This window comes from Myodes glareolus, chromosome 13 (assembly GCF_982192425.1).
Source record: "Myodes glareolus chromosome 13, mMyoGla1.1, whole genome shotgun sequence".
NCBI lineage: Eukaryota > Metazoa > Chordata > Mammalia > Rodentia > Cricetidae > Myodes > Myodes glareolus.
In genome coordinates this window covers 75,342,606-75,362,533 of record NC_142038.1, presented here as the reverse complement: position 1 = coordinate 75,362,533, position 19,928 = coordinate 75,342,606, and positions in this window count along the sequence as shown.

Sequence of the window (19,928 nt, the reverse complement as noted above, 5' to 3'; positions counted from 1 at the left end):
TATATATATATATATATATATATATATATATATATATATATATATTTGGATGGGATTTTCTACAGATGTCTGTTATGTTCTTTTAACTTATCACATCATTCAACTAACATGTTTCTGGTATGGGACAATTGTCTACATTCCGTCAATTATGTTTTAAATAAATGCTGATTGGCCAGTAACTGGGCAGGAAGTATAGGCAGGACAACCAGACAGGAAGTAGAGGCAGGTCAATGAGACAGGAGAATTCTGGAAAGAAGGAAGCCCAATCCTCCCCTGTCCTGGCCTAGCCACTGAAGAAGCAGGACGTGATTGCCTTGCTGAAAAAGGTACTGAGCCATGTGGCTAACATAGATAAGAATAATGGGCTAATATAAGTTATGAGAGTTAATAAGAAGCCTGAGCTAATGAGCCAATCAGTTTGTCATTAATATTGACCTCTATGTGATTTCTTTGGGGCTAAATGGCTGTGGGACCTGTTGGGAGGACAGAAATCTCAGTCAACATACTTCCATATTTATTTTTATTGTTATTAGGAAGACTGGTCTATTATAGAAGATAGATAATGAAGTCAACCCTACTGTTGAGTTGGGGTAAATCTGTGCCTTCACTTACAGTAGTAATGGTTTTAAGAAGCAGGATGTGCCCTTGTCTCATGTGTATATACATTGTTCCTGAGTTCATATGTAGTTGCCTTCTTTATTTCTAATTTTGGTTTGAAGTCTATTTTGAAAGCTATCGGGACAGCAGCATCTGCTTGCTTCCTAACACCCTTTCACACACAATTGTGTCCATCTCTGATGGCAAGACGCACTTCTTGAGGACAACAAACCTGTGGATCCTGCCTCTTCATACGATCTGCTACTCTATAACTCAGGGGTAGCAAGTTTAGATCCTTGGTGTTCAGATTCAGTATTGGAAAGTGCATATTAATTTCTATCACATTGATTTTGTACTGTTTAGTATTTTTCTAGTTATCATTTGCTTAACTAGTGACCTATGGTGTTTTACTCTTTCCTGTAGCCCTGTGGATTTCCTTATCTTTCACTTGAGCGTCAAGAATTTGTTGACATTTCTTCTGTAGAGCTTCCTTAGTGGTCATGAATTGCTTCAGTCTGTCTTTATTGTGGAAACTCTTTCTTTCACAGCCACAACAGACTGTTTTGTGGATATGGTCCAGGATGGCAGTGGCTGTTCTTCAGGGCTTGAAGTTCATCCACTCTAAGCTCTACTGTAGACACTTCGTTCTCTGATGTGACATCTTTCTCACCTTCCCTCCTCTCTCTCTTCTTTGTTTTATTTATTTAGTGCTTTAACTATAATACGATGTGGAGAGGTTCTTTCCTGTTTGTTGTTCTTTTAGAAAATGTATCCTGTACTTGGATGGGCATGCCTTTCACTAGTTTTAGGGAATTTCTGCTATACTTTTGTTCAAAATATTCTGTCTACAGCATGAAACTCTTCTCTTTCTTCTATGTTCATGATAGATCTGGTCTTTTTTAGTGTCCCATAGATCTCAAATGTTCAATTTCCTATTAATTATCTTTGTTATTGTAAGGACCCTCCACCAACTCAACTGTGTCTTGTCACCCTCATGTTCTGTCTTCTTCTTGATCCTTTCTGTTGTTGAGATTTTCTGTGGGTCTTTTCTGAGTTATTAAGTTTTTCATTTAGAGTGATTAAGTTTGAATATTCTTCAAAAAGAAACTCTTTATTGAATTCTATTTTAGTGTGTAGGAGTAGGGGGCCGCTTGTGATGCCTGGCTAGCTTACACCTGAAATAACCACACAGAAACTGTATTAATTAAATCACTGCTTGGCCCATAGCTTCTTATTGGCTAACTCTTATATTAATTTAACCCATTTCTATTAATTTTTATATCGCCACGTGGCAGTGGCTTACCAGCAAAGATTGGGCATGTCTGATTCTTGCAGGTCCATGGTGTCTCCCTCTGCCTCTTCGTCCCAGTATTCTGTTTAGTTTTCACCACCTAGCTTTGTTCCCCAATAGCTCTGCTATAGGCCCAAAGCAGTTCTTTTATTAACCAATAAAAGCAACACAGACAGAAGGACCTCCTACACCATTAGTGTCCTATGTTGGCGCCCCTATTTCATCCAATTGTTTCTTTATGAGCTCATGAAATTCATTTCAGAGTAGATTTATGTCCTTTCTGATTTCTTTTTCTTTTCTTTTCTTTTCGTTTTTTTTTGTTTTTGTTTTCTGTTGTTGTTGTTCTTTTGAAACAGTTTTTATCTGTTTTCTGATATATTTAAGAATACTTTCAATCATTCTTTTAAATTCTTCACCTGGAATTTTGTCTGATTTACTCTTAGAGCTCATTACTGTGAGAATAGTACCCTGGGGTCAGGAATTCTGCCTTGGTTTTTCATGTTTCTTTTGGTTTAGTATTGGGATCTGAGTTTAGGTCAATGGTTGCATTTGTTTTAATCACTCTTATTTTTTCAGTGGACATGTTTGCAATGTTCAAAATGGACTAGACTACAGTAGGGTTCTGGTATCATTTCCTCTCCTAGATGCGTGCTCTGGATTTCTTTTTGTTTTGTTTTGGTTTGTTGTTGTTCATTTGTTTGTTTGTTTTTTATGACAGGGTTTCTCTGTGTAGCTTTGGCTGTCCTGGAATGCATTTTGTAGATAAGGCTGGCCTTGATCTCAGAGATATTCCTGCCTCAACCTACCAAATTCTGGGATTAAAGATTGCATCACCACTACCCAGTGTGTTCTGGATTTCAAGCTCAAAAGTCAGTATTCCCCCAAAGCAAAACACTATCTGAAAAGAAAATATCACCAAAGAGTAGGTTCAATATAAAAATACAATAATAGTCAATAAAAAGCAATTACCACATAAACACTAATCTTTTTAGAAAATAAAGGGATACTGACAGTACTGAGTGAACTAATAATCAGTCACTGTGCTGTGCTGGCTAGTTTATGTCAGCTTGACACAGGCTAGAGTCATCTGAAAGAAAGGGTCCTCAATTGAGATGCCCCCATAAGATCCAACTGCAGGACATTTTTTTAAAATTAGTGATTGATGGAAGAGGGCCCAACCCAGTGTGGGTGGTGCCATCCCTGGGCTGGTGGTTCTGGGTTCTATAAGAAAACAGGCTGAGCCCGCCATGTGGAACAAGTCAGTAAGCAGCTCCCGTCCTATGCCCCTGCATCAGCTCTTGCCTCCAGGGTCCTGTCCTGTGTGAGTTCCTGCCCTCACTACTTTTGTGGTGAGCTGTGAGTAAGTAAATGCCCAGCTTGTTTTTGGTCGTAGTGTTCCAGCACCGCCATAGTAACCCTAAGAAATATGGGGATGAATGTAAAGGAGAAAAAGTAGAATAAAACTCGTGATTCATACTAAGTTGGCAAAGTAGAGGAGGAAAAATTAAGTGTAAGGGGAACAGTACAGATGGGGGTCAAACAAACTAGTTGTGGCTAGACACAGAAGAAAAGGAAGAGATAAGTAGTGTGACAGCCGTCAGGGAGCTGTAACACAGAAATCCTGTGCACCAGGACAGCCTGTGCTCTTGGGAATGCCTATAAAAGGAAAATTCAAATGGAAAAAATAGCGGGGTTGGGGGGGGAGAAGTGGCGAGGGGACAGAACACAGCAGCATGTGGCTGTTCTGCTAGCTGATAATGGGTATTAGATTAAGAAGAAAAGTGAGGGAGAAGGAGCTGGGGGCAGGGGCTGGCTCCAGTCCCAAATCTCTTGGCATTCCTTTCCCAGCTCTCAGATGCCTGCTACATGTCTGACAAATCTCATCCATCAGGTCACAGGTGTTGGTCACATCTCTGGACAGTACTTCTGGGGTCAAGTTGCAAATGTTATTCTTGTCTTCAGGTGATAATTTTGGGGAGTCTGGTTGCAACTGATAACCCCATTCCAGTGAGCCCTTTGTGCAGTCAAGTGACAGATATTGATCCCATCTTCATGGGTTTTGTTTTAAACATTGACCCCCATCCCTGGGTGTCCAACATGAGACTTTGAATCTAAGTCAGTGTTTCCTAAAGCCCCTGGGTCTGATCACATTTCCACTTTCCCGAATGCTACATGATTCTTCCGAGCAGTCTAAGGTAGTCTGCTGGCCAGCTTGCAGCATACAGCTGGGACATTCGTTCTGAGTTTCCCAAGAGTATAGCTCATGGAAGGTCTCAGTAGTCGAGCATCTACCACAGAAGAAACCTTTGAAAAGAGGCATCCAGCAGCTATACCATCCGAGGGTTGGCTGCCAAAGAGAACACGTTTTCCTGACCACTGTTTTCCCCTCTACCAGGGCTACTGCCAGAAGAGGCTGTCTCTTTCTTTCACTTTAAATGTCTGTTACTGAATGTGCTGTAGAAACTCCTAAGCCCCTGCTACCTACTGTGGGCTCTCTTTCACCATGTTCTCGTGGTGCTTTGCAAACCAGTCTCTCTGGGATGTTTATAAGTTTCCTATTTTATTCTCCCATGAAAACTAGAGCTATCTAGTCACTTCTGCTACCCATTATCCATGCTTCTCTGCCGATTCCCTGAAGATTCAAGCAGACTATGTCTATGTGTCCTTCACCACCTTAGATCTTCTTTCTCTTGTTCCTGATAGAAAATGTTACCTTCTATCATGTGGCATATTCAATATTTAGCCAATTTTAAAATACATTTTGGTGGCATGACATAAATTCAGAATCCATCAAATTTTTAGAACTTTTTAGAAAAAATCTGATAAGAAAGTTCAGTGGTTTGAGCAATTCATCATCTTTAACCTCGTTCTGTAGTAGTCAGATGATTCTGATTTTGTTTCAAGTATGTATCTCCATGCTTTAGGTAGTACCAAAGCAGTTGGATCACTTTTAGATAAGACGTACCCTGTCTAGATGCAACCTTAGAACCTCTTGGTTCTTCCACACCTTCTGTGCCCAGTCATTTGGGCTACCAGCCCAGCAACCCTAAAGCATTTGAGTTTGAATCCTTCAACAGGAAATAGACCTGTTTGTTACAAATTTTCTGTTTTGAATGTTTATCCCCCAGATGGTGTCAGTATTTTGGGAAGCTATGGAATCTTCAGAAGATTTGTCACAGATGGCAAAAGTAGCTCACTGGGAATGGTTCTTTGAAGGTTATATCCTGATTCTGGTTCCTGGTGTTCTCTGACTCTTGGTCAGCAATGATGTGGGCAGCTTCTACCATGTTCCTGCCACCATGAACTGAGATTGCCTCCAATGCCTTGCTACTTGTGATAGACTGAAACCATGAGTCAAAATAAACCTACCAGCTGTTTTTGTCAGATATTGTGGTCATGGCAGCACAGTTTCTGCCAGACATTACGGCCATGGCAATGCAGTTTCTGTCGGACATTGTGCTCATGACAATGCAAAAGTAGTTAATAGGCCTATATTACCTATATTCTCCTGCCCTTCACCAAAGCAACTGAGTTGGATTATATTTTAAAGTGGGTGGCAGAGATTATGGCTAAAGGCTTCCTCTAAAGATAACCACTTGTCTTTGACAACAGCTGAAAAGGGAACATCTTCACAAGCAGTGACTGTGACTGGTTAACTACAAAGTGCACACAAAATACACCCATGGGCTGAGGATAGAGCGCAGTGGCAGAGCATTTGCTTAGCAAGTACAAGGTCCTGGGTTCAACCTCATTCAATTAAAATACATATGCAACTGGTGGTTAATAATTGGTGGCACATGCCTTTAATTTCAGCACTCTGGAGGCAGAGGCAGGAGGATCTCTGTGAGTTCAAGGCCAACCTGGTCTACAAAGTGAGTTCCAGGACAGCCAGAGCTACACAGAGAAATCCTGTCTCAAAAAAATCCAAAATAATAATTATAGGTGGGACAACCAGACAAGAAATAGAGGTGGGGAAATAGGAACAGGAGAATTCTGGGAAGAAAGAAGTTCTTGCCCCAGTACTGTCCAGACACCAAAGAAGCAGGATGTGACCTGCCCTGCCAAAATGGTACTGAGCTATGTGGCTAACATATACTAGAATAATGTGCCAAGCAGTGTTTTAATGAATACAGTTTCTGTGTGATTATTTCAGGGCTAAGCTAGGTGGGTGGCTAGGGTGAAAGGCAGGCCTTTATGTTACAGAATGGTGCCCAACAGTGCCCATGTGGATAGCTGCATTCACATAAAACCTGAGAGAGCTTGGGAAAAAATTCTAGTCAAAAAAAATAGAGTAAATCATGGCTTCTTGGTAGCAGCAATTTCTCGGATCTGCTCTGCTTGCTAGAGGCAAATGCACCTCATTAGGAGAGACTTCCTGACTCAGCTTTAGCTGCAAAACCCTGCATCTCTTTAAGAGGTCCTGCCACAAAACACTTAAATGGTGTTGATAAAAGCTGAATGCATGCTTTCTGGTTTTCAGCTCTCCCCCCAGTCTTGTCCAGACATGGAAGAAGCAGGATGTGACCTGCCCTGCCAAAAAAGGTACCAAACCATGTGGCTAACATATACTAGAATAATGTGTCAAGCAGTGTTTTAATGAATTCAGTTTCTGTGTTATTATTTCAGGGCTAAGCTAGCTGGGTGGCCAGGGCAAAAAGCAGGTCCTCATGTTACAAATAATCATAATAATAATGTCTCTAAAAGATTGTATGGTGACAGAAATCGAAAGATTTAGTGCTTTTGTAACAACATGCTCAAATTCCTCTTCAAAGTTTACTTTAATAAAATGCTTTCTTTTTTGAAAGCTGTAATTCCCTATGATATAACACATGTAGTAACAATTCAAGATATAGAGAGATAATTTAAGGTGTACTTGATTTCATGTTTTGTAACTAACAAAACTACTGGATTAAACTAGAATTGGCATTGATATTAATTTCCTAACAACCAAATACGTTTTAGGAAACTGAATGTAAGGCCTAAATTTTTTCTATATTGTCTCCTTTAAGACTTGTCTTTATTGTTTTTATCTACACGTGTGTGAGAGTGTATGCCACAGTGTGTGTGTGCCCTAGAAAGCTGGAAGAGCACTTCGGATCTTCTGAAACTGAAATTACAGGCAGATGTGCCACCCAATGTGGGTTCTGGGAACTGAACTCAGGTCAGCAGTGCAAGCCAGCCCCATATCAGCTCATATTATTAACATGGCTGGTCTTCCCTTTCACAGGTAAGCTGCACACAGTACAAAGGAAGCTGAAGCACAGAAAGAGAAGGGAGAGACAGACAGAGAAGAAAGGTTTGGGTTTGGGTTTCCTTTATAGCTTTTGAGGCATGTTTCCACTCTGTAGCTCAGGCTATCCTGAAACTATAAGTTGCCCTGGCTAGTCCCAGACTCATGGTCTTACTCCTTGCCTCAGCCTCCTGAATGCTGGGATGACAGGTATGAGCTACCACACCCAGCATAGGTATGATTTCTTATATCATGTTTAAACACTTACCAAATTGTAAGGGGATCTAAGTAAATTTTTCGATGAAAATCTTTTCAAACTAGATTGTTCATCATCAAACTAAGATGTGTATGGCAGGTGCATTAATCGTAAATGCCACCAAATGTTAATAACAAGTTATAATGACAACAATATTTGGCACAGTGGCAAAAAAAGGAGATCTGCAGGAATATTCTAAATATATCTTTAGGTTTGTTTTTGAGGCCCAGCCAGTGAGACACACCAATCTTTGTTCAGGATTGTGCAGATACTTCATAAGGCTGAATGTTCTGATCTTTTAGCAGAGGTTGACCTATTACAGCTCTTGGAAGCATGAGGCTATTAAGTTGTTTGTTTTTGTTTGTTTTGTTTTGTGAACAAAAGGACTGCTAAATACAGCCAATTAAAAAGAAGCTAAAGAACAATAATCAAGCAGATTTGTTAAACCTTGCCCTTCCCAGAGGCCATCATTTCTTTTGAATCTTTGTGTATCTCCACAGACCAGCAAGATAGAGAACTGAATATTAAATCCAGTCAATCAGCAAGGCCTCGTATGTGAATGTGTGGATGGGAAGTAGGGAGAGAATGGACATCGCTCTGCTTTTCTCCTCATTCCATTACCTGGGCCGCAGCTCTGTATTGTGAGCATCAGCTCAGGAGTCCTCCCTCCTCCCCAGGGGAAGTGACAAGCCACAGCTTTGCATTGTTAGCATCAGCTCGGGAGTCCTCCCTCCTCCCCATAGGAAATGCCAAGTCACAGCTCTGTATTGTGAGCATCAGCTCGGGAGTCCTCCCTCCTCCCCAGGGAACGTGCCAAGAAAGAAATGATTTGTCTCAAATGCTGCCAAGACTGAGCATCTGAAGATGGGTTCATGTTGCATATCCACAAGGAAGCAGGCTTGGGGCAAGGGCCAGCACCTGAGGAAAGTCCAGGAAGGCTTTCTCTGACAGTCCCAGTTGGGGATTTTCTCAAAAAGGTCTGTAAGATGCCAAGTTAATCTTGAGGCTTCTTGCTTCACCTCCTTTTATGTCTTTCCCTAAGCAGGTCTTGTCTAAACCTGTCCTCAGGATGTCTTTCTGCCTCCTAGAAACTCCCACCTCTGGGGAGCCTTGGCATCTCTTCCTTCCCTGAAGGCCCTTGAACTGCTTGCTGATTTCCACATTTCTCTAGCTGAAAATCTCCCTCCAGGCAGGAATGCAAGCTATGCCCCTCTCCCTTCTGAGTCAGATGGAGATATCGGCCATTTCTCGGCCAAGTAATCTTTTCTGTATCCCCTTTGTTCCAAAAGAACAAATTCTCTGATGAAATGAGGCCCAACTGCCCTGACAATGAGCTGCCCAGCAAAGGCCAAGTGAGAGCCTCAGATGGTGAAGAGTCAGTTTGATTTGAAACAAAACCCTGTAAAAGAAGCCAGTCTGTCAAACTGTATCCTTTCTCGGAGTGACTGTCCAGGTGCTGCTGATTACCAAAGCCTGACTTTGCCTTCTCAGGCTGCTATAATAAAATACTGTAGACTGGGTGCTTCGGGCAAAAGACTTTCAAGAATTTTCCAATTCTTCTCGTTGTAGTTCTGAAATTGCTGAACAGTTCCTTCTTTGAGCCACCCCTGTCCCCACAGTGTACAGAAGATGGGAGGAAGCAAGGCACATCTCCAGTACACTTCCAGTCACTGCTTCCCAAGAGTGGACATCATTGACCAGCTTCTTTATACCACACTGTGAGTTCGTCCTTTGTTCAGTTTCAAATAATGCGTCCCTCACCTGGGCCGAGCGAGGCCTTCCCAGGCTGGCCTTTGATGTGCACGCGTCCCTGAGTGCAGCTAGTGACGCACTTCCTTGCTGATCTCTTTCCAGTTCTCTGTCTGCACCTGAGCAGGCGTGCCCACCTTTCTCCCATACCTCACAAAGCTCTCCTGACCTCCAGTGACTGTCCAATCGCAAAGCAACTTCTTCATGGTCAGCTCCCCAGAACATCCTTCCGCCTGCCAGACATCACCCCTACTTCCAGGCAATGTTCTGTTGGCTGAATTAGAGTTTTATTCCTCTTGACAGAGCTCCAAATAAGAAATAATGGTCATTTACCACAGAGACTCTCGTTCTTTTCTATCCAGCCTACAAACTCAACTGACTTGGGGTTTTGGTTTTTGGGTTTGTTTTGTTTTGTTTTTGTTTTAAGATTTATTTTATACCTGAATGTTACATATGGGGCACCATGTGCATGTTGGTGCCTCAGGTCAGAAGAGAGCACCAGAAACACCTGCTAGTTACAGACAGTGTGAGCTGATCAATGTGGGTGCTAGAAATCGAGCTTGAGACCTGGGACCTAAATCCAGGGTCTCTGGCAGAGCCCCAAGGGCTCTTAACCACTTTTTAACTTCGTCCTTTGTGTAACTCAAGTCTTATGTTTTCTTATGTTTGTTTCAGGCTTTACTTCTGGCATGGAGTCATATAGCCCAGGCTGGCCCGGAAATAAAACTGTTGCCCAGGCTTGCCTTGACCTTACAATTCTCCTCTCAGGCTCCAAAGCACTCCTGTATATTGATTCCTACTCTCTTCCCAGGCTCCGTTACTTTCTTCCTTTTGGGAAGGAAAAAATTTCGAAATGATGATGGCAGCCTCACTCTCTCGCGTGTTTAAATAAAGGCGCCTCTTACATTCCAGATGCTGCTGTAGTTGCTGGGGACACACCAGAAAACAAAACAGATGAGCCCTGTTCTCATGAAGAACAGCGGCAGTGAGCAACTTTAGACGTCTCTGATTTCCAGTAGTGATAATTGCCATGAGGCGAAAGAAAACAGGAGAGGCAGCTGACAAAGTCCTGCGATGTGACTCTGACCAGCTGTGATTTGGAGCTACGATTCCAGGTGACATCATCCAGAGAACAGAACAAATAAAGGAAAAGTGGAGGACTCAGTTCCCGGGTGGGGTTTTTTGTTTGTTTATTTGTTTGTTATTTAAGTTTGTTTCTGAGAATTTCTTACATGAGTGCTGTGTTTGTATAAACTCCCAAGTCTTCCCAGGCTCCTCCAATTTTCTCTCCAATTCATAACTTCTTCCTTAGACACACACTTAAAGTATGTGTCACACTCTTAAGGTGGAACAAGTCAGTTCAGCTGGCTGTTTCCCCAGCTACATTCAACTAAACGTCTGCATCTTTTCTCCAAGTGACTTCGTGCAGGCTCATGACGTAGTTGACATTTTGTCTCACAATTACCAAGCCTGTACTCCAGTCACAACCTGTTTTGGGAATTCCAAACTAATGGTATCTAATAAATTTCTCAATCTTAAAATCTCTAGCATGAAATCTGTGAGACCCTGCACGTGGACCTGCGTGCACTGTTTATTCCTTTAGCAACAGGTAACATGTTCTAGACTCTGCCTAATTCCACTGCATGGTAAGTCTCTCTTCTCAGTAGCTCCTCCCTAAAATGCCCTAAACTCAACAAAATCAAATGAAAAGAAAACCCTGGTGTCAAAGCTTCACCAATGATACCACCATCCATTTAATGCCTGCCTAAAGGAAGAAGCAAAGGTCGTACTGCCTTTTCCTTATCCGCCCAATTCCTCTAAGAGTGGGGAGTCTGCTTCTCTCACATCCTGATGTCCAGTTTCATTAGTGCTTTAGTAAACTCAGTCCCTTGCCACACTGTTGGGTCCCCCAACAGTCCCTTTTCTTTGATGCCAGTCTATGTTTATTTAATTTATTTATATAATCCATCGTTATATCACTTCTGTACTTCTCTCTGGGAAAATGCAGATTACTTCACTTATTTCGAGAGTTGTTTTTAGCCCAGAGTCAAGGGAATGGAATGGGGGATGAAGATTTGAGAAAATAATTTTGAACCTTGTTCTCATGAGGAAGAAAGTCAATAAGCAAGTTTAGATTACACAATTTCAACCAGTAATAATTGGGCTGGCAGGATGTCTCGGCAAGTAAAGGTGCTTGCTACCAAGCCTGATGACCTGAGACTCCAGGAACCTACATGGTGGAAGGAGAGCTCTAATCCACCCATCCCTCTTCCTCCTTCCCTTCCTCCTCACTCCTCTCTCTCCTCTCCCTCAAGCGCACACCAGGCATGCACATCACACATAGGAAAATTTTAACAAAGCGGGGTGGCTCAAGGGTTAAGAGTACTGGGTGTTTTTGCAGCCCCAGTACACTTCCCTGTGCCCACATGGCACAGCTACCAATAACTCCAGTTCAGGGGATCCAATATCCTCCTGTGGCCTCTGTGGGAACAGCATGCTCATGGGGCACAGACACACATGCAGGCAAAACACCCATACACATGAAGATAAATAATCAAGAAATAGTATTGATCGCCATGAAGAAAAACAAAACAAGAGAAGTGACTGAAGGGGAAGAAATATGACAAGATGGCCATGGTTGTCAATTTCCTGAATATTTGAAAAGAGTAAAGATTGTAAATGTTCCTCAGGCTAAGGAATAATATGTTTTTGAATAATAGATACACCAACTGATCTAATCTTCTCATTATGCATCATATAGTGTGTATGTATTGAAATGCCATTAGCATACCCCATAAAATGCACAATAACCATATGTAAGTTTTAAAAGTATAAACCATATGTAAGTTTTATATATTAAGATACATATATCTGTCAAATTCACACTAGCTGATTAATGCTTCAGTGTTGGTCCTCTGTTTATTTGTTTGCTTGCTTGTTTTTTGAGACAGGATCTCCCATTATGTAGTTCTGCCTGTCCTGAAAACCACTCTGTAGACCAAGTTGACCTTTTCTCACAGAGATTCACCTGTTTCTGTCTTCCACGTGTTGGAATTAAGGTGTGCACCACCAAGTCTGGCAGAATGCTATGTTCCCTATGTCGGTTACTCTTTGACCAAACACTATTAGCTGGCCCCACTGCTCCTCTATTCCAGTCATTCTGAACGGCTTGCAGTTTTCTATGCCTCCGCCTGTTTTGCTCTTGTGGGATTATCAAATATATCCTTTATTTTAAATTTGTGCTCTCCATCTACTCCCTTCTTTGAAACTTTATTCCAACATCTGCTTTGGATAATTTTTCCTGACCTTCTGTCCACTTAAGATAGCCTCCTTGTCACTCCAAGAGCGTCTCACGCATGTTCCACTTACATTCATTTATGACATTACCTCACTGTCGCCAGATCCTTTCCAGGTCCCTCCCCCATTTCTGTGCCTCACACAGCAGGCACCTTCATTCAGCCTCTTCTTTTTATTTTTGAAACACAGTTGAACTGGTCTTTTCAATTAGAATATTCTAGCCAAATAATTCAGCAAAGTTACCGGTGTCTTCAATATGGCTATAAACGGAGCCAGTCCCTTATCGCCACTTTCCCGATGTTACAGATGGAGCATCTCTCGTCTCCTTTCTGAAACACCTTTCCATGATTCCTGGATCTTGAGTCTCCTCTTACTGTCCCATCATCTTTGCTGACTGTCTTTAGCCTGCCTTCTAAACCCCAAGCTGTATGTACTCACTTTCCAAACGTCTAATCAATGTCGTAGTTTTAAAAGCTACCCGTAGGAACAACAGTTGAGGCCTGCAATACAGATTGGTTGGTAGGGCACTTGCCTATCATGCATGAAGTCTTGAATTCTAGGCAATAAACCTGTAAACCTGTACTCAGGAGTGGAGACAGAAGGATCAGAAATTCAAGGTAATCTTTGGAATCCTGGTTAGCTTTAACTGTCACCCTGACCTGATACAGCCAAGAGTTGCCTGAGAAGGAAATCTCCATTGAGGGGTTGCCTAAATCTGATTGGCATGTTTATGGAGGGCTGTCTTAATTATTAATCGATAAAAGAAGCCCATCCCACTGTGGTTGCCACCATTTCCTGTGGAGGTGGTCCTGAGATGCATAAACTATCTAGTTACAGATGACCTTGCACAAGCCATCAGCGTCACCCCAGCATGGTTCCTTCTGTGCCATGTGAGTGAGTGCCCTGGTTAAAAGTAATGTTTTCTGGGAGAACAAGCAGGTCTTCCTTCAGGTTCATGCTTGGACTTCTCCCTAGACTTCCCGCAATGATGGACAGTTTCAGTAATGAGCTGAAACACACTGTTTTCTCTCCTCAGTTGCTTTTGGTCAAGGTTTTATTACAGCGACAGAGAGGAAACTTAGAACACTTGGTCATATAGCAAGTCCCAGGCCAACCTGGGCTATGATAAGGAATAAGAAAAGAAGGGAGGAGCAGGAAGAGAAGTAGACCACCAAATATATAACTCTAGTCCAAACATCCGAGCTGAACTCCAGAGTATTCAACCACCTACTCAGTACATACACTAGGATGTCTGGTAGCTTCCTCAATACCATCAGCAACTCTTCCCACTCTGATAATGGCAGTTTCTTCTTACTGATGTTCAAGTCAAAAGCTTAGAACTGTCTTTTTCTCACAGCCTATACTTAATCTACCAGCAAAATGTTTAAGATATGTTTCCAAAGATACCCAGAATCCTACATTCCGGACTGCTTTGTCACGCCCCTTCTCTTTCACCTAGATTATTGTAATTATCTTTCCAACTGTCTCTCAGCTTGTCTCCTTTCAAACAGGAGGCCTTAAGAACAAGTTGCATCCTGTTTCTTCTCTACTCTGGATCTTCAAATTATTGCCATGCAAGAGACATTACCATGGTTACAAAGTCATACATGATCTAACTCCCCTTCTGCTTTCCTGTACAACAGCTCCTCACAGCCTTCTGCTCTGGCCAGGCAGCCACACATGCTGTGCTGGCTGTGTCCTCTAGAACAGCCTTCCCTGCAGCTATCCACGCCTTGATTCCTGGGTGTCCTCTGTGCCTCTAGCACTATCTAAGGGAAGCCTTATCTATCTTCCTGCACATCTGTCGCTTACTCCTACAACTTTTAGTTCTTTAAAACTTATTTTCTGTCGTATTCCTTTACAGTGTAAACTTACCAGGATGAGGGCTTTTTGAACTCTCTGAATTAGAATAGTGCAAGTATTTCATGAACAGTCAGTAATACATTGTTAGATGTATCAAATTATCTGTTTCCTTGTGCATCTCCCTCAGTTAGAATCTCTGCTCTTTTACAGCAAGGACTAGCCAAGTGGTGGTGGTGCACACCTTGAATCCCAGCACTCAGGAGCCAGAGTCAGGTGGATTTCTGTGAGTTTGAGGCCAGCCTGGTCTACAGAGTGAGTTCCAGGACAACCAGAGCTACATGGAGAAACCCTATCTTGAAAAACCAAATAAAGGAAAGATTGTATCTTAATGAATCTCCTTTACCTAGTAGAATGTCTAGGGAGTGTTCAATATGTCTATGGTACCAGTAATCCTCAGGAAAGACACTCCACAGCAACAAAAGGAAAAGAACGACGCGCCCAGACTTCAGGATGGCAGGAGACGCAGGACAGATAATCAGATCTTTGCATCCCCTTGACCAGATTCTTGGTTTCAAACATAGGCCTCCATCAGAGCCTTGGCTCAGGGAAGGCCTAGGGTGACTGACACCTTCCTGATACTACATGAGATCTGACACAAAAGACACTACAGAGATAGAAGGAAAAGAAAAAGGCAATGGGGACTCTCGATCAGCACTCCTGAATAGCTTCCTTTCTACACTTCTTAGTTATCTGAGTCAACATATTTCCTTTTCATCTAAGCTGTTTTGAATCTGGGTTTTTAACACTTGCTTCAGAAAGACAACAACTTTTAAAAACTAGAACCTCTAGTTCTAATGTCAGACATTCCAATTATAACAGACCATAGATCCTGCATTTTAACAAGATCCTCAAAGGTATTTGTAGCACAAATCATAAAATCCCAGAGACAGATATTGGAGTTCAACACGAAGATCAGAAAAGCAAAGCAACCGAGCCACTAGAGAGCTCTTACCTCTATGAAATCTTCAGACTGAGAGTGAGTTCCTGCCTCATCCCATCTTATACTCCTCTCTAGTGCTGGGATTAAAGGTGTGCACCACTGCTGCCTGACCTCTATGGCTAACTAGTGTGGCTGCTGGGATTAAAAGTGTATACTACCACTACCTGGCCTGTATGGCTGACTAGTGTGGTTGTTTTGCATTCTGTTCCGTAGGTAAACTTTATTTATTAAAATACAAACGAAATATCACTGCATTTCCTTTTTGTCTAAAATAAAAAAGATTATAACTAGTATAAGAAAAGTTATATACAATAAGTACAATAGCTATGTACAATATATAGGCAATAAATGTATCAACAATGTCTTTATATTTGACAATGTCATTTGTATTTGACAAATTCAGAGAAATTATTCCATATCTACCCTATCTTGGTGAGTTCAAAGTCTTATACCTAATTTACTTTCTATAATAACTTGTTTTCTGCATCTGGAAAACAAGGAAAACTATAACTATCTAGTTTACCACTCCCTCAGAGACTCAAGAAGGAAATAATATTAACTGAGTAAGCAAGAAGTATGAGCAAACAACTTCCAAAAACTGTGAAAAATGACAGAAATAGCTGACTACCTGGAGAGTCACCCAAAGTTCCTCTGCAATGTTGGGACATTCATCTTTGGCCTACAGGCCTAGCATATCCAACAGACTTTTCTGTGGCATAGGATATTCTGAAGAGCTGTCCCTCCTTGTCTTGACAATGTTTGGCAGTCACTTTCCTTTGTGTCCTGCTTGTCTAATTAGGATAGCGGACTGTCAGCAGTTGAAGCAAAGGCATTTTCTTTTCTTTTCAAAACAAGATCCTGAATCTCCTTTGTTTAGATTTTTTCCCTGACCATTATCCAGAACAATTTATAACCAACACACTAAACAAAGACAAACATCCATAATCCATTTTTTGGGAAGGTAGGTGTAATTTTCTAGGCTACTTCCTATTGTTTGGGGAACTCAAAGAAAATTTAGGATTATGGTCAAGTCCTGACTGACATATTCTATGAGGCTTGATCATCTTAACCAACAGTCTTGAAACTGTTCTGGATGTTGAACTCAGAGGAAACTGCAGCAGAAGTGCTCTGAAACATTGAATCATCTGGGTTGCCCATTCCCATTGGAGATTTTTCGGGGGGGGGGGGGGGGGGTCTTCCTTGATCAAATCTTACTTTTCTTAACACAGAATGAATCCACAGCCTCTCATTTCCTGTGTAAACAAAAACAAAACCTCTTTCCAAAGAAACATATATTTGACTTAAATTTTGAAGTCAAGGCATTTTCAAAATATATAGGTTGTAATCCAGCAGCATTTATAATCAAATGTCTTTTAGCAGCTGTTGCTCCTTCCTCAGCAGTCAAACAATTCAAAGACAACACAATGGCATACAATATCCAGACTCTACGAGTATTTTCCATCTTTATGTGGCTTTTTTCCACTCTATTTCTTTCTTTTTACTTTTTAATTTTTGGTTTTTTGAGGCAGGATTTCTCTGTGTAACAGCCCCAGCTGTCCTGAAATTCACTCTGTAGACCAGGCTAGTCTCAAACTCACAGAGATTCATATGCCTCTGCCTCCCAAGTGCTGGGATTAAAGGCATGTGCCACCACACCTGACTACTCTATTTCTTTTTTAAAGGACTTTCTTTCTCTATCCTTTTTCTTTTCTCTCCAAAGCCTATGCATATTTTTATATACAGTGTAAACCGTTTAGTTTTTTTTTTTTATCTGAAGTCTTTACTGTATATCTCTATCTTTTTCTGGCCATATGAGTCTTTAATCTGCTAAGTGATATGGCTAAGATTAAAGCTGAGGCTTTGGTGGCTAGTTCCAGTCTATTCTTTAGCTTTTTGAAAGTCTAGCTTCATGGTGGAGGTACTGGCCAGGAACCACATTAGCTGCCACAATTCTGTGGAGTTTCTAGGTTCAGGCCACCACAGACAAGCCTGATGTCAGCTGCTCATAAACGCCATAGGTGGCGGAGCCTCCTACAGAGCTGCAAGGTTTTTGCTGCTAATTCTGAGTCATGAAACCTCTCTTAAAGGAGCTGTGCCTCTGCTAGCCGCCAGCAAACTGAGCCTACCAGGGAAAAGATGATTATAAAGAAGCAGCACTGTTCTTGTCTATCTAGAATCTTTTTTTAAAGCTTTCTCGGGCTTTATGTAGAAATTGTTGTCAAATGTTTGGGTGTCATTTATAGACAGAGGTTTCTGTCCTGCCCTGTCCCGCTGTCATTCAGTCCCAAAGAAACACACAGAGGCTTATATTAACACATAATATTCTTGTCTATGTTTAGCCATGTGGCTTGGTACCCTCTCTCAGTAAGACATTCTCATTTTGCTTTCTCTGTGTCTGGCTGGTGACTGTGTCTCTGTCTTTCTACCTCCCAGAATTCACTTAGTCCAGTTGCCCTGCCTATACTTTCTGACTGGCCACTGCCCAATCAGCATTTTATTAAACCAATATGAGTGACAATTCTTTAAAGTGGACCAGAGTATTAGCCCATAGCATCTGTTTGTCTTTGTTTGGTGTGTTAGTTACAAGTTGTTCTGGATAATGGTCAGGAAAAAAGCTACAAAAAAGGAGATTAGAGTCAGAGTTCTTATTTTGAAAAGAAAAAAGCGGGGCGGGGGGGGGGGGAGACAAAGATAGCAGACAAAGGACATGTTGTTACTGAATAGAGCTAGTCTACAACCACTGCTCCAGCCTGAGCTGCTGGGAAAGGAGAGCAGCCGGCTGTGGGGCTGCCCACAGGCTGCAAGCACAATGGTCACACTCAGTAAACTGGGGAACAGCTGACCCTGACGGCAGGAAAGTGTGCTATGGCAGCCTGAGTTCTTGAGGGTCCTGCCCTTGGAGGTCCTGCCGTCCACAAAACCACCTGACTTCGGATGACAGCAGGATATCTGAGACCAGTTTTGTCATTAATCTAGTATTTGTGGTGCTTTAGAAAGCAGAAAACTTGAATAAGACTCATTGTAATAATTATTTGCATGTAAAGCTGTTTGGGGAAAAAATAGACTGTGTGACACACTGCAGTTCGCAAAGCCACTACAATAACCAAATAAGTGATAGAGAGGTGTTGAAGAGAGGGGGACTAGAGACCAACAAAAGACCACTACAGTAACCAAATGAGTGATAGAGAGGTGTTGGAGAGAGAGGGACTAGAGACCAACAAAAGACCACTACAGTAACCAAATGAGTGATAGAGAGGTGTTGGAGAGACGGGAACTAGAGACGGACAACAGCACCAGGGGTGGGAATCAGGCTGCAGCGGATGGAGGAATATGTCCAGAAACCATGTGCATGCCAGTGGTCTGTGCTCCCACTGGAGACCAAGTAGGTGCACGTGTTTGTGTTACCACTGAAGGTCATGTGGATGCCTGTGGTCTGTGTTGTTGCCTGAAGTCATGGTTTGGACAGAGTTGAGGGAGGAGGCTTGAGGTGCAGCTTCCACCAGAACACGGATGGTTCAGTTTGCTTTAAGGGTTGGTCACCGGGAGTTTGACCACGCTCTATTGAGTTCAATACAAATAGGACTTGGTATATTCTTGTTCTTCTCCTCCTTCTTCCCTCTCCTCCTCTTCTTCTCTTTGGGGTAGGGAATAAAGGTTGGGAATAGACCTGGGAGGACTAGGAAAAAAACTATGATCAGAGTGTTTTGTGTGAGATTCCCAAATAATCAATAGAAATATTATTTTAGGAAAGAATCTTTACAGAAAGAAAACAAAAAATTTTTTTACAGAAAGAAAATTAGTAAAAAAAAAAAAAAATCCTAGGATTTAGCTTAGTGGTAGAGTGCATGGCTAGAACACACTGGGTTCTAGGTTAAAAAAGTTAAATGAGCTAATTAATTCTCTGAAACATCTTTTCTCTTTAGCATGGTGAGATTTTTGCCTCTGTCACAACAAGGATGCTCATTCTCAGTAATACTGTTCAAATGAGTCCAGCCAGACAACTGGCCAACATGTAACAGCCTATTGCTTGGCCTTGCATCTGTGTATGCTAAGGATCTGACAGAACTCTGGGGGAAATGTCTCTGTCTTCTTCCTTGAACTCACTGCAAAGAGTGACTGGTACAACCCCCCTTCCCACCCCCACTCCCCGCTTTTGCCAGGACACCTATCACCCACTGTTAGCTTTAAGGTTATAGGTCAGGTGGAGAAAAAAGACTCTCTTGCCACAGCAAAGTTTGCTTCTGATGTGGTACCAGATGGCCAACAACGTCCCAACAGGAGTTCTCTCCCCACCCCTTCCAGGCACAGAAGCCCACGTGCTGATTACTAGTGCCCTAAGGGCGCTGCTTGCTCACTGACAACACCTTTGCTGAAATGTGGCCTCCGCCCCATCCGCCTGCTGCTGGGGTGGAGGCTGTTGCAATTCACCTTTCCCCTTTGACAGTTTATTTCAATGGCTCCCACACACAGCTAAGGCTCTGAGTCATTGTCTGTCTGTTTTTCCATTGCATAACCTCAGAGGTGGCCTTTCCAGAGCTTGAGGATCGGCTCTTTCCTGCACCTCACTTGGTTCCCCCTGGAGCACTACTGGGAGATATCCTTCCGCAGCACTGAGCCTCTGTTTGCTCATTCTGAGTTTTATGGCCTCATGTAGTATTGGATTTGTGTACTTCTCTTAGGCAGCAGAAGTACAGGAGAAATCTCT